Genomic DNA, 16,798 nt, shown 5'->3' on the forward strand with positions numbered 1-16,798 from the left:
GTAGCGCCACCAACTGGGAATGAAGGCTTCAACACATGAGGCTTAGGGGCTGGGGGATGATGACATTTTATATCCAAAGTATGCTAGACAAGAAACAGACTCATCAAATTAATTCATCCAGTCACTAAATAAACAAGGAAACAATGACCAGAAGCTGAGTGGTGAGAGAGTAGACTCTCTACACACAGTTGCTAGAATATACAAAGTAAGATCTAGTTTCTCACACATAAAATTATGTGAGGTGAAAAGAAAAAGGAGAAGTGTGGCTCATGCAGTCTGGACATAAAGCTGATAATGCGTGTAGGAATCTCTTCCTGGGGGATGGTGCCCCGAGACCCCTAGTGGACACTAGAAGACATTACCAGACTACTGTATACTAGGCTGTTGGTTCTCTTCTGTAAATATATACCCATGACAAAGTTTACATTGTAAATTATATACAGTAAGACATTAATAATAATGTTATTAAACAATAATAATGCACTCTGACCAAAGTCGCATGAACTTCAGGCTCTGTGTCATATTGTACCGTATTCGGCTTTTCTTATCGGTGTGTAATGGTGATGCCTACATGGTCAGACACAGAAAGTGATGTGAAGCAGAGTCAGGCCACTATGTAAGGATACGTGAAAATAAGCACTGTGACCCTAGGATAAATGTAGTGACAATGAGGACGACTTCAAGTGACTTGCTGGTGGGTAGGATATACAGAGTGGATATGCTGAACAAAAGATAAATTTGTATCCCAGAAGAAACACAGCCATACACTATTAGATTTCATTACATGACACAGAGTGGCAACTAACTAAAAAGGCATGATTTTTTTTTCATTTTCAGAATTTTTCCATTTAATATTTCCAGACTGCTGTTGACAACAAGTAATTGAAATTACATAAAGTGAAACTTCAGACAAGGGCTGTCCATTCTATCTAAGCGAGTACATGAACACGTACACACATGCACATACAACCACATGCACACATATGCATACATACGTGTATACATGCAACCACATACTTACACACATGCACACATGTGCACACAGTCACACACACACATGCATACATGCACACATGCATACACACACAATGTCACAGAATAAAAGTTAAACATAATTGAGAAAGGAAGGCATTATGGTAATACTGCATTTAGTAAAGACCACAAATACAGAGACTGAAATTAGGAAAAAGAACCAAAATAGACAGTGTTGTTGCAAATATAATTCTAGTAAAATATTTTCCTAGCTGTTAAATCAATAAATTCCAAACCTTCGGGAAGCTGGACAAACTACGTATGTTAAACAGAAAAGATTCCTAAACATAGCTCTCTGAATGGGACACAGCAAGGACAGGAGGGAAAAGCTGGAATATGTAAGATAAAAAGAATTCCTTCATTATCAGATTGAGGTTTAACGGGGAACACAGCCCGGAATAACCTGAGAAGGGTGTCTCTACCGAGAACTGCCCAGATCAGGTGGACTGTTTGTTATTTGATGTAAAAGGGCCCAGCCCACTGTGGGTGACACCATTCCCTTGGCAGGTGGTTCTGTGTGGCATCTAGCTCCGCATGACCTACATGAACCAACATGGCTTCTGCTGTGCTTCCTTGGCAGTTAGTGCCTTGTAGGGAGGTGATGCTGTGTGGGCTAGCAAGCTGGCTGACCTTCAGATTCTGACTTCCCTCGGTGGCTTAGCCTCTATCCTGTGAATGGAATCAAACTCTTTCATCTCCTAAGTTGCTTTGGCTCTCAACGTTTTACTACAGCAACAGAAAGGGAACCAGACCGCCAGCAAGCTGATTAAAAAGCACGATGCACGACAAGGGCCACACGACAGCCTAAAAAGAAAGCACTAAGATTCAAACATCCTGGTTTCAAAACTCACCCAAAAACAGTGGTGAGCAGGAGAGTGGGGTGCGGACAGGCCGGAAACAGAGCAATGCATGGAGAAGTTGTGTGCAGGTTAATGCGGGTTTGGGGATCTACACCTAGAATTCTAGCACACGAGGGGCTCAGAAGCATTGTCTGAAGCCAGCCTGGGCCACATGATGAGACCCCTCCACCTCGAAAATCCCAACCACACTAATCATTATAATAACTCGAAGGGATCAGCAACCTAAACAGAGGGGCTAAGTCTATAAAACTTTTCAGAAGAAAATACAGCACCTTGAATTTAGCAGAGATTCTTACATAGTTAACACAAGTAATGAGAAAAGGTGTAAACAAATAGGATTTTATCTCATCTTTAAAAACACTTCTGTGGTCCAAAAGACACAGAGTGAAAACAATGCATTCCACTGATCAATAAAAAAATGTTTTCAAATCATATATCAGACAAGGGACCTCTACCTAGATTATAAAATGAATTCCTCCAATTTGATTAAAAACATATAACTAAATTTTAAAAAGTGTCAAAAGACCTGTTCACACCTATCATCATCAGACTTGGGAGGTTGAGGCAGGAGGACTGCTCCTAGTTTGATGCCAGCCTGGGCTACATAGCTAGATTCTGTCTTAATCTCTCCTCCATTTAGCAGAAGAAGAAGAAGAAGAAGAAGAAGAAGAAGAAGAAGAAGAAGAAGAAGAAGAAGAAGAAGAAGAAGAAGAAGAAGAAGAAGAAAAAGAAACCCATGATAATTCTTGGTTAAATATTTGTCCAAGGAAGATACAGAATTGGCCCAGAAGCACATGAATAGCCTGAGTCATGGGGAAAAGCTGATTGAGTAGTAGAATGTTCCCTTACACCCACCCAGCAAGTTAGAATCTAAACTCTAACCACACACTTGGGTGAGGATGCAGGAGAACCAGAACCCTTACAGGCTACTACTGGGTATGAAAACAGTGCGTCTACTTTGAGAATGTATTTGCAGTTCCTCAAAGGATTAAGGTTACTGTTTGTCCTAGCAGATCCTGCCCTCCTATAATCCCAGGAGAAACAAGCTCAAAGTCTGCGTCGAAACTTACACAAGGATGTTATAACAGCTCCAGAACGGAAACAACCCAAATGACCACTGAGACATAAATGGTAAAATATGGTCTCTTCGTACCATAGAGCACGTTTTATTTGCAAACGGGTGTAATATATCATCAGTCCACGCTACCGAATGGGTGAGCCTTGAACACAGGATGCTAGATGAAAGTTAGTCACAGAAGCCCGCCTACTGTATGCCAGATGCTACTTATAGTGGGGCCCAGAACAGAATTATACACATGAGAGTGGGTTAGTCCTTGCGTAGGGCTGGGGGCGGGGCCAATACAAATAAAGGAATGGTGAGAGGCAAAATGCTTCCTATAGTGCAGAAGATGCTCTAAGACTGAGGGTGGAGGTGTTCCAGACTTCCTTTGCGAGGCACACGAAAAACCAATGAATTTTGTGTGTGCGGTCACATCTGTGGGGTGAATTATTAACGTCACAGGGAGATATAGCTATGTGCTCAACTGCTCCTTGCCACCTCATTAAAAAATAGAATGTCTTCTTTTCCCGTGGGTTTGATCGTTGTTTTCTTTAAAGCCAGTTTTAAAAGATTTTACTTTATTTTTAAAGATTAAGTATGTGCCTTGAGTGTGAATTTCTACGCACCTATGCAGTGCCCACAGAGGCCAGGAGAGGGCGCTGGATCCCCTGGAACTGGAGTTAAGGCTGTGAGTCACCTGACATGGGTGCTGGAAACCAAACCTGGATCTTCTCCAAGTACAGTGAGCGCTCTTTACCACCGAGCTGTCATCTCTCCAGCTCTCTGTGTGTTTGTGTTGTGTTGTGTTGTATTGTATTGTATTGTGTTGTGTTGTATTGTGTTGTGTTTGTTGTGCTGTGTTGTATTGTATTGTATTGTATTGTATTGTGTTGTGTTGTGTTGTATTGTATTGTATTTTTTAGGGGAAGACATTCTTCTTCCTTCTGAAATAGCAGTAGGGAAGCCAAACAGAATAATGGAGATGAACAGTTAACATTTCTTTAGAATCTTGGGTCTTCCCAGGGGATTGTTTTATGGCCTTTTCTTTCCATCCTGAGCATTTCAGAGAGATCCTTCAACCTCAGGAATTTACAGCAGGGCAGTTTTGATCAGAAACTGCCTTTTAGCCACTGCGTTCCACTCTGCTTGGAACTCGGGGAGTGACAGTCTACAGAAGGGCAAGCACATCCAGCTGTTCAGAGCACACTTCCCGTCTAGAAGCGTTGAGATTTGTCCACCTCTTTTTCCTCTGGGGGCTTAATACTTTGCTTAGCTTTTCTGCAGTGCAGTCTAGCTTTTCCACAGCATTATCTGATGTTCAGAGACCAAAACATTCCTGAAGGAGAAACCAGAAGGAACTATTGGGCTAAGTAGAGTTAGTGAGTTTTTTGTTTGCTTGCTTGTTTTCTTTTTTTAAAAAGATTTATTTATTTATTCTATGTAAGTACACTGTAGCTGTCTTCAGGCACACCAGAAGAGAGCATCAGATCAGATCCCATTACAGATGGTTGTGAGCCACCATGTGGAATTCAACTCAGGACCTCTGGAAGAGCAGTCAGTGCCCTTAACCACTGAGCCATCTCTCCAGCCCTGTTTGTTTGTTTTCTGATTGGCTGAATTCACATCCTGGAGGGACCTTCATTGTCGCCCCTTTCTGCCCCCATGTTTTAAAGTGAGGTTTTGTTTTGGTTCTTTCTTGCTTTGTTTTCTGTTTTTAATCCAGATTTTCAGTGTAGTTTTTAGGTAGATGGGGCTTCATGCAGGACTTTCCATTTTGAAGACAGAAACCATATGTGTGTGTGTGTGTGTGTGTGTGTGTGTGTGTGTGTGTAGATATAGATATAGATAAAGATATAGATATGAAATGCAGGGGCAGGAGCAGTGAGCATGGCTGGTTTTCTTGAAGGTTTGATAGGATCTGGTGCCGAGTTATTATCAAGCAGACGCTGGTAACCCCAGCGCTTTCTCAAATCCTTGTCTCCTCATCTGTGTCCTGTTTAAGCATCGGAGTTCTTAACATATCTTTAAATGTATGTGTTTCCGAGGAAGCACTGGCCCTCGTCTGGACCTCCGAGTTTGTTTCCGTGAGTGTTGGAGACAGCTGTACCTGTCATCCTAATTTCCCCTCTCGATTTCCTTGTTTCTGATTGTGCGCGCTTGTCCTTCTCATCTTCAATTTTTCTCCACACTAGGCCTGGTAGTGCTTTATCTCTCTTATTTGACAGGAAAAAAATGTTGATTTTTTTTGTCATTTCTGCCATTTTAGCTAATAAATACACCGGCACTCCTAATCTCTTGTTTTCTTTCAGTTTATGATTATTTTCCTGACCTGTCCTCTGCTCTGTAGTACTTCTCGCTTTATACAGTATGTTCAATAATATAAGGAGTAGCATGACACAGTCATTATATTAAGAATCTCTTGCTTACCCGACTGAACGCAGTGTGGCTCTGTCTGTCTTAATTCATGTTCTCTGCACCTTGCTGCCCCGAGTCTCACATTGGCCTTTCTGCAGTGTTCCTTCATCTAAGCTTCTACATTCAACGGTTAACATCTTGGGATGTCCCTGCTTTGACATGAACTATATACTTTTTATTACAAACACTTCTTCAGTGTCTTGACCATGCTATCCTTTTATTGTTTCTGTCTGTTATGACATTGAGACTCTTAAAACTCTTGAACTCATAGCCGTTTAACTTTCAGATTTGAACAAAGCACAGAAGCGCCCTGTACACCTTGCTCTGACCTCATGCCTCATCCCGTGAGCCCCTTTCAGCTTTTCAGAAATGCATTTTTAAAATCCATGTTTTAAAATACATGGAGGAGTGAAAGTAAATCTCTTGCCCTGATTGCTGTAAGGTTTATGATAAAGACGGGCCGGAGAAAAGTATTGCACATTTATTAAGCCAAAGTTTTATATGACATCAGAGCCTCAGAAACAGAGATCTCAAGAGCCAGGACCCCAGAATGCTGTGTCCTTATTCATAGACTTGACCAAGATATGCCTACTGGCAATTTAGTCAGGCCTGCTTGCTCAGGTTCAGGGTGACCTTAACCTGAAAAGTAGAAAGTTATGTCTGAGGAAAGACACCTGTCCCTTGGGGGTCTTCAGCAGTTTTGGTCACAGAGACTCTCTTGTCCCTGTACTTTTATCTAGTTCCATCCTGGTAAACAGTGTGCCAGTGTGTCATGGCACATAGAGAGGTAACATTTCCTGTGCCCATCACATGTATAGAGCTTGAAAATAGTTTTGTTTTGTTTTGCTTTAACATTTACGACTGTAGTTGGCCTTTGGACTTTGTGGGTTCCTTTTTTTTTTCACCCTTCTCTACCCTTTCCACCCTTTCAACCCCTAACACTACATAGGAGAGAAAAAAGGATAGAGGAAAGGGAGCAATGTTATTGTTGGACTTCTTCCTCCTGATTAGGGGCATTAAGTTCCTTGGGGTGAGTTTGATCTTCACTGTCAGGGTATCTAGTTTCTTTTTGTTATTTCTTCTTTGTGTACCTAACAAACTGCTACCAACAACAACCAACCAACAAGCCACCCTACTTCTCAGGAGATATATATATATATATATCTCAAACATATGAGATTCCAAATGTCAGTTACCAGCCACCAGGGGGAGAACTTCAGAACTTCATATATATATATATATATATATATATTATATATATATATATATATAAATATATATATCAAACAATCAAACATCAACTATCTGTTGCTGGCAAAATCACACTCCCACCAGAGCATGAGGTAAATCATAGTTAGCAGTTGTGGGCAAGCAAAAGCAGCCCCATACCCCACTCCTGTGACTAAAATGAAAATATATTCTTATAATATTGCTGTGGATTTTTTAAAACAACGAAATGCCAAAATTGTCAGTACATACAACTCCCCTTTTTTGGGCACCTTTTCAAAAAAAATCATGTGTCCATGTTTAGATAAGTACACAGGACTGCAGTTTCCTGCAAAGACTAAAAGAAGAGGTCAGGCACCCTGGAACTGGGATTACAGGCAGTTCTGATTGCCCACTTTATTGGTTAACTCTTTGTCAATTTGACACAAGCTAAAGTTGTTTGGGAAGGGAGATTCTCAATTGAGAAAATGTCTCCATAAGATTGTCCTAGAGGTAAGTCTGCAGATCATATTTTTTTTAATGATTGAAGAGGGAGGGCCCAGACTATGTGTGGTGTCATCTCTGGCAAGTGGTCCTGGGGTGTACAAGAGAGTAGCATGAGCAAGCCATAAGGACCAAGCCAGCGAGTAGCACTCCTCTGGGGCCTTGCATGTCTGTGTGTATGCCTGGTTGCCTGCAGAGATCAGGAGAGGGCATCCGATCCTTTGGACTGGTTACAGATGGTTGTGAGCCACCATATGGATGCTGGAATCATCCCTGGATCCTCTGGAAGAGCAGCCAGCACTCTTAACCGAGGTATCTCTCTGGCGCCAACATGCTTTCTTTTGTACAGACATGATCTGATTTCTGTGTTTCTAGAGCACACAAGGTAGAAGCATTCTGAAGTTCTCCCCCTGGTGGCTGATAACTGACATTTGGAATCTCATCTGTCCTAGGAGGGGTCCTTGCTCTGCCTCGTGTATTCTGCAGTTGGATTATGTGTTTATTCACAGTCTAAGTTTAATGAGTGTCTGGTACAAACTGCTGTGTTTCTTTGACACAAAGTCTCTCCTATCTTCCTGCAGTTTAGAAGCCACAGATGGACAGAGTGAGAGACTGGATGAATGCTTACGTCATCCGGTCCTTCAGGGGTAGGCACTCAGAGGCCACTCTTTGAAAGAAAGGAAAATGTTTTCTTAGTGGCTTCTCTAGTTTGAGGAATAAGCATTGTTAGTATCTGTATATTTAACTCTGTCATTGTCTCCACAGATGTTTACTTTTGAGTCATTTCATTTTAGAAATAGATCTAACTTGTGATGAAAAGCCAACATAGACCCAGGAGACAGTCCCAGGTGGAGTCAGGACCTGGGGTTCGGGAATCAGGCATTCAAATCATAGCTCATTCACTCACTAATCATACAACTCACATGTGTTCAGCCTTTCAGAGACATTATGGTACCTGCATCACAGACTCACGCTAAATGCAGGTCATTTGAAGTATGAAAAACCACCTCAAATCCAGCCACACTTTGTGGAAGATCATATAAAGGACATGGAACAGGGAAGCACTTGCTCTCTGCATGCTAGCAAGTCCATTCCTTCAGTAGCATTAGAGCCTACTTCAGGATTCTGGTATATACTGAAGACCACCTGAGACATCCAACCTTGTGGACCATTCTTACACTGATAGGAACATCAAAAAAGCATAGTTGGAATAGTCAGACCACTACCTGCAAGACATTCTAATAAAGCATGTGTACACACACACACACACACACACACACACACACACACACACACACACCTCTGACATACACCCACAAAGTCCTGTTAGTGCTGCCCACATGTGCAGAGGTATGGTGCCACCCACTGGAGCATGGGAAAGCAACTGAATTCTCACACAAGAATGATGCTCATTCCCTTCCCTCCACAACTATCCACTGCCAACGGCTTAACTATAGGGGCGGGACCTGGAAATCATTTTACCACTTATGTCAGGATTTTAGCTGCCTTGATCTTGTGCGGGGCTTATGTAGGTAACCACAGCTGCTGTGAGCACATCATATCTGTAAGACAGCATTTACAGCGTTCTTTCCCGCCTTCAGAACTATCATTCTTTCTCCCTTCTCTTCTGCCACACTCCCTAAGCCTTGGTATATGGGGGTGGGACTGGACATTCTGTATCTCAGCACTTTGACCAGCTATGCATCTCTCCATTGATGGCTGCTAACAGCACAGAGAAGCTTCTCTGAGAACAGACCAGACCTATGTGTAAAATGTATGTGTGTTTAGAAGGCATTCTGACAGCGTGACGATTTAGCAAAATTAACAATAGCAGGTTCTTGATCAAAATTACAGTACCCAGGATGAAATTCTCTTCTGTGGAACAGGCCTCAGATCCAATCAGAAAGAAGTTGGTTATCCCTTTAGAGTCAGGCCACTATTGCAGGTGAGGGGAAGAACCAGGATAATGGGGTGGGTGAATTAGCCAAAACTAAGGGGTGTGGAAAGTCTTGTAGAAGCCACTCGTCAGCTGGCTAATCTCAAAACACAGTAATAAAAAGCTCCAAAGGGGTAGCCTGTCTTATGACGGCTTTTCTGTAGCGGGAGATGGAAAGCAGAAGTTTAAAACACCCCTGAAGCATGGGAGCCTTGCTTTACACTGGACTGGGGGAACCCCCAACTCACAGGAATAAATGGGCATTCTCGGGGCGCTTGGGGTGTTCCAGCTGTAGTGGTAGGGGGTGAGTCTAAAGAGCCAGGTCTGGATGAACACATCCAACTGCTTCCCAAATGCCCTCTTCAATCTCTTTCTAAAAATGAGGTGTTAAGACGTGGAGAGGAGAGAAGATGTGGTCCTCTCACTTTCTGCTGCTATGTTTGGAAGCTTCGGTCATCTGTGGTGGGTGGTGAAGGAACTGGCTGGGCCTTGTTGTCACATCAATAGTGATGGTGCCGTGACTCCAGAGTGTTCTCTCGTGGCTTAGACTTGCATTCTCTCACACCGTAGCCATGCACCACCTGTGAACTGTTGGGGAAAGTGGTTCACATGACTGAGGAGCAGAGGTTGAACTTTCGTCAGAACTAATTCATGTTCTGCTTAATATTGGTAGTTTGTGTATTTGCTGTATGTAAAATGATAGTCCTTAAATATATTGGACTGAGTGTAGTTTTTGGAATTAATGTCGTATGTTTTGTTGTGCATACTTGAAAGTGCATGTTTGAGTTTATCGGCAGCTGGGTCCCTTTAGTTACTGAGTGATATTCTTTCCTGTTAGTCACACACTCATCTATCTGTAAGTAGGAGCTTCAGCGTGTGGCAGCATGGTGTCACTACAGTAAAGCTGCCATGAACATTCTATATAAGCCTCTGTAGGTGAACCAAAGCGCAAGACCATTGATCTGTACTCTAACAGTGATTCTCAATCTGTGGGTCAGGACCCCATTGGGCTCACATATCTGATAACCTGCACATCAGATGTTTACACAATGATGCCCAACAGTAGCGAAATTACAGTTATGAAGCAGCAACAAAAACATTTATGGTTGAGGGTCAGCACGACATGAGGAACTGTGTTAAAGGGTCCCAGCATTAGGAAGGTTGAGAACCACTGGTCTAGCTAGTGTAAGCTTAACTTCGGGAATTAGCAGGCTATTCCTAAAGTAGTTGTAACATATGGTACCCCATGTGTGATCTCAGTATAAGCTATTTCCATCTCTTTTGAACTTGTCACCATTTGCTCTGGCACCTAACAGTCTGTAGTAGTAAATCATTGTGATTTTCACCCAGGAAGCTGGGTGACTAATGACATTGAACATTTAACATTTTTAAAGATTTACTTTTTATTTATGTGTATGTGTGAAGCAAGTGGATCATGTCACCAGGCAGAACTGGTAAGGTAAAGTGAGCCCAAACCCTGCGAAACTCAAAATTGAGACCGGCTAGGCCAATCACTGTAATACAAAAGCCTGAAATTCTCCATGCTAACCACGTGTCTATGAGAGTTCAGTCAATGAGCTTCTCTTCTTTGGCATTCTTTGCCACAAAAGGTATTTAATCCGTGGTTGACCCTGAGTAAGGTATATGCATTCACATTCACCATCAAATAAAACAGTTTGGACAAGCAAGGACCACTTCTTCATCAAGAATCCCCTGGCCATCATCTCAAGGCCTAAATCTCCATGAGAAGCCCTTGTCTCTCCCAGCCCCTCCCCACTCACTGGGAACCAAACCCTCCCTCCAGTCCTGGGCTCTGACTTCCTCTTCCTGCCTAACTTGTGGATGACCTGAGGAGAAGCTTTGACCTGGAGCCCCTGTCCCCAACTCCCAGTGGTACCCCTGCAGTGCTTGGTACAGAGGAGACTGAGAACCACAGCAATCATCCAAGACTCTACAGTTTTCCACTAGGGGAAACATGGACTGAAGACCTCCATTATGGAGTGTGTTCTGTTTCCCCTGAGCTGCGTGCCAGCAGTCCAGGCACCTCAGTAGTGAGGCAGACATGCAGCTTAGCATAGATGTATGGGTTTCTGTGCACTAACATGTGTGTGTGCAGGTGGGGGCTCACAGGAACCAGATGAGAATGTTGGGCCAATATTTTATATTATTTGAGGCTCTTGTCAAAGTTGTTACCTCCCTGATTTCTTTCTCAGTCTGTCATTTGTGTATAGGAAGGCTACTGATTTTTGTGCGCTAATTTTATATTCAGCTACTTTGCTGAAAATGTTTATCAGCTGTAGGTTCCCTAGTAGAAATTTTAAGATCACTTATGTATACGCAAATGATTATCTGCAAATAAAGGTACTTGGAATTCCTCTTTTCCGATTTGTATTCTCTTGATCCAGCTGTCTTATTGCTCTTGCTAAGACTTCAAGTACTATATTGAATGGGCATGGAGTAGACAACCTTGTCGCTTTCCTGATTTCAGTGGAATTGCTTTGAGCTTCTCTCCATTTAAGTCAATTTTGGCCATGGGCTTGCTATAAACTGTCTTTATAATGTTTAGGTATGTCCTTTATATTCCTAATCTTTCTAGGATTTTTACCATAAAGGGGAATTTGCCAAAGGCCTTTTCTGCCGCTAATGAGATGATAGTATGGATTTTTTTTCAGTTTGTTTATATGGTGTTTATATGTTTATTGATTTTTGTATATTGAACAATGTATCTCTGGAATGACGACTACTTGATCATAGTGGTTGATCTTTTAAATGTGTTCCTAGAGTCAGTTTGTAATTATTTTATTGAGTATTTTTGCATGTTCATAAGGGAAATTGTCTGTCTCTTTGCTGAGTCTTTTATGTGGTTTGTGTATCAAAGTAACTGTATCACCATAAAATGAATTAGGCAATTTTCCTTCTGTTTCTATTTTGTGGAGTAATTTGAAGAGTATTGGCATTGGCTCTTCTTTGACAGTTTGGTAGAATTATTGCTCTAAAACCATCTTTATTTTTGTTTTTTGTTTTGTTGTTTTCCTTTGGTTCAGAGACTTTTAATGACAACTTCTATTTGTTTTACTAGGACGTGCAGGTCTGTTTAAATTGTTTACCTGAGCTTGACTTAATTTCAGTAAATGGTATATATAAAGAAAAATTATCCACTCCTTTTAGATTTACCAATTTGGTAGGTTATAGGTTTTTAAAGTATGTCCTTATGATTCTCTGGATTTCCACAGTGTCTGTTGTTATGTCCCACTTTGCCTTTCTGATTTTCTTAATTTGAATATTCTCTCTCTTTACTGGCAAATACATCCACAGACTGAGAGTCTAAGGATAGGAGTCAATCAATGGTGGTGGTGGTGGTGATGATGATGATGATGATGATGATGATGATGATGATGATGGTGGTGGTGGTGGTGGTGGTGGTGGTGGTGACAACATTACCTTTAAGTGTATCTGTATAGGTACGTGCATGTCCATGTGCTGTTGTGCATGTGTGGAGGTCATGGAACAACTTATGAGAGCTAATTCTCTCCTTCTAACATGTAGGTCTCAGGGATCTCACTCAGGCCATTAGGGATGCTGCTCCCACTGATTTTATTTTACATGTTTTTCCCATGTTCCCAGCTTTATTCTGCTGAATAAATAGTATTTGAAACTGACATTTCATTGAGCCCTATACTTAAATGCCCATGTACTTGTCTCTACTCTCCTTGAAGACAGACAAGTGCCTTATGCAATGCACCCTTGCCTGTATAATGGCTGTGCTTTCCCAGTGCACAATTGTAGGAATTGGTTGTATAAATAAATAAATAAACAAAAAAAGATGATGAGTCTAACTTCAGCTCTTTGGCAGCTTCCTTAGGTGAAGAATCCAATTTAAGACAGCCAAGTGGACAACAAAGTGAAAGAATTATAAAGCATGCTAGGCTCTGGAGAAATTGCAGGCTGAAGGGAAAAGGAAGGAGAGGGAGACTCAAAACCCGAAATGGCTGGACAAGCATTACAAGTGACCTGAGTTCAAAATAATGTGTGTGCACTGTGAATGAAGAAATAATAGTGTCACCTACTGTTTATTTAGTGCTTACTGTTTACATATCAAGTACACATTTTCACATATTATTGCTTTGATAATGTGTGTGAAAACTGAAATAAAAATCTGAATTTACCAAACAGTTCAATTAAAGGGTATCTGTTTCTATTACAAAAGGGTTTTTTGCAGTACAAAAGGATTAGCAGTGGGGTTCCTTTAAAAAGCATCTCCCTTAGTGCCCTAAAGTGTTTATTTATAGATCATTAACTGCTTGACCAACATGCCTCAGGGTACAACAGCTTAAAGGCAACCATCAGGAAGCTGCATCCACAGAAGATCAATGAAACAGCAAAACAAAGTGTCTTCAAAATGGTACATCATGTCAATGGGAGGGGATTCATGAACCCACATTTGCTTTATCTCAGCGGGGAGCACATATGTTGGATGAACAGCACACCTGTGTATTCTCATTCTTGCCCAACCAAGGCGGATGTGGTCTCCGATCTATATGGCTAAACTGTGATATGTCTAGGGTCATGGCTATGTTTGGCTTCCCTTTGCCTGTGCTTTAATTAAGAGGTAAAATGATTAAAGCAGCAGATGTTTCTAGCCTGAGGTCCTAGGCCCCAGCATATCCAGCAGATGGTCCCAAGCAAAGCAGCATCCTTTAATGATGAGGTATTTGCAATTCATGAGCACTCCTGGTGTCCCTTCCTTTCACTATCCAATGTTCTGCTTGTCAGGGGTTCCATTGTGTGGCCTGGGAGCATGATGAATTAGGCAAAACCCTTCTGGTTTGGGACACAGTCTTGTGTGGATGTAAATTAAAAGTATCATCTCCCAGAAGATCAAGAGATTAGAGAGTGGAGACTTCTGCCCTCTTCCCACCAGCCTGGTAATCTGTCTAAAAGTCATCTCCCATGTCACTACACCCTGCCCGGGACTCAGACAGAAGACGGGAGTTGAGAAGGAACTAGCCTGCCCTCAACTATTCACCTTGGATTCATCTTGGTCTTTTGCCAGGACAGTCGGCAGCTCCTAGTATGCCGAATACTATCTCTAGGCAAGACATTCTGTCCAGACACCAGAAAACCAATTCCGTTTTTATTGCCAAGAGTGACCCAGGACAATACATACACATGCACACATGCATGCACACATGCACGCAATCTCTGAATTTCAGTGTCTTCCATTTTTTTCTCTATGTGGTGAATAGTCAGAGGTTCTACTCCAAATAAGCAAACTGAGAAAGGAAAGCAATGAAAATTTGTTCCTTTCATAGAAAAACAAAATACACAGAAACAGGGAGAACCAAGTGAGATAAATAAATGCTATGATTTAAAGCAATGCTTATGGTAAAGTGTGTTAATATAAGAGTACTTGGTGATGCCAAGATATTTAGCCATGGGATGAGCCCAGAAAAAGACATTTGGCTGAAAGTCAGAGAGCAACAAAATGATGGACTTGACCCGTTGATGTCCTGGTTTAATATTTTATCCCCTTTCAGAGTCTGAGTCTATAATGACAGCAACATTTCCTGTGGAAGATGTTAAGTAAGTACAAGGTCTCTCAGGCTTTTTACGCAGGGCAAATGGGGGAGGGGGGTTTGGGGGCGGGGAGGAAGAAAGCAAACAGTGCATGGCTGGCCTGGGGCCATACCGATTGAGTAAGAAGCTTTATTTCCGCGCTTCTGCTATTCTAGAACCTCTGTCAACCTCCCAGGGGCCTGAGATTCCTCCCTCTTCTGACCTCAGTGTCCCTGAATTTCCTGAGACCCCAGTTGGCATATTGCAGCAAGACTGGAGACATCTTCTGGCGATGTCCTAGCTAGGTGTTGTATGGCCCTCCCTCATCCTCTGCAGACTCCTGTGCCCAGCCTCAGAGGACTGTGAGCAGGAAGCTGACAGGAGAACTAACTCATTCTGAGGACTGAGTAGGCAGACCACAGCTTGTGTAGAGGGTGCCATCACTGTGTTTCCTTGACTTGAGTGATAGTGAGATAATTTACTAATGACTTCAGGATTTCCTGGAAAAGGAAATTTGTTCATTAAATGTATGATAAATTATAAGTACATTTCAGTTTAGAAATTGTTAAGATGCAAAAAAAATATGAGCATTTTGAAGGAGAAATGGCATTTAAAAATAATTTACGTGCGCCTGAGAGTGGATGCTGCTCTGTACTTTCATATTAAATCAATCCTGGGAAACTTGGATGCACTTTTGGGCCAGAACTCTCCTATACTTTAGTCTTATTAGTTGCTCTTAATGGACAGGCCAGATTCCTCTGCAAGCTTGGGTTCCACATGTTCCACTGACTGCATTGGAACCCAGTGTCCTATTTCCTGAGATCAGTGGGTACCCATGCCTGTGCTACATCCAAATTCCCAGCAGACGGTAAAGCCATATGGCCTCACGTGAAGATCCAGGGGAAAGCAGGTGCAAAGCCACTGGCTGGAGACTACCTTTAACCCCTTTCCTGCAGCTTGTACCAACCCAACTGTCCCTGTCCCCAATGTGTCCTACCCTTCAACCAGTATTTTAGGAAGTTGACTTAGTTCCAGAGAGCTCTATTAACAGCTTATGCTGAGGTATATATGAAACAATGCTAGAAATTTCACTTTGCTTTTAAAACATAAAGCTGGATTTTGCACATTTCCAAAGGAATCACAGCAAAGATGAAGTATCAAAATATATCCCAGTGTAAAGCATAGACCCTGAGATGAGTGCCACAGCAAGGGAGGAACCCTAAGATCTGGAGCGGTAATCCCTCCAGCGCTGTTCTTATGGCTCAGGATTGTTTGGGCTGCCCAGGGTCTCTTGTGGTTCAATATGAATTCTAGGGAAGTTTTTTTCTATTCATGTGAAGAATGAGATGGAGATTTTGATTGGGGTTGCATTGAACCTGTAAATAGCTTTTGGTAAAATGGCCATTTTTTTCACAATATTAATTCTACTACTCTTCCCATTTTCTAGTGACTCTCTCTCTCTCTCTCTCTCTCTCTCTCTCTCTCTCTGGAGGTTTAAAGTTTTTATTGTAGAGGTTCTTTGCTTCTTTGCTTGGGGTTCTTCATAGACATTTTATTTTATTTTATTTGAGACTGTCAGAAATAAGAATATTTCCATGATCTCTTTTTCTGTATGTTTGTTGGCAATATAAAGAAAAGTGATTGATTGTGAAAGTTGATTCTGTATCCTGCTACATTGCTGAATTTATTGTTTCTATAAGCTTTTCTGGTGGAATTTTCAGGATCTTTAATGTGTAGTATATCATCTGGAAATAGGAGTAGTTTGACTCTTTTTCCTATTTGTCTCCATTTCATTTCCTTCTGTGGGCTTATTGCTCATCAATATTTCATGCATAATATTGAAAAAGTATGTGTGGGGGGGTATATTTGATGTCTCTGTTTTGTTCCTGATTTCAGCGGCATTGTGTCAAGCTTTTCTTCATTTAGGATGATGTTGGCTGTGGGTTTTCCAGATGTAGCTTTTACATGTTGATGTATGTTTCCTCTAGCCCTACATCCACTAGGATTTTTATCATGATTGCATGTTGGATTATGTTAAAAGTTTTTATTCAGCATCTATTGAGATGATCATGTGCGTTCTTTTTTATGTTTTGTCTTCAAGTACACTTACGTGGTGTATCACATTTATTGACTTGTGTATGTTCAACCATCCCTGCATTTCATGGATAAAGTTATTTTGGTCCTGATGGATAATCTTTTCAATATTCTTTTCTATATTCTATTTGCAAA

Source organism: Rattus norvegicus, chromosome 10 (assembly GCF_036323735.1).
Source record: "Rattus norvegicus strain BN/NHsdMcwi chromosome 10, GRCr8, whole genome shotgun sequence".
NCBI classification, from domain to species: Eukaryota; Metazoa; Chordata; class Mammalia; order Rodentia; family Muridae; genus Rattus; species Rattus norvegicus.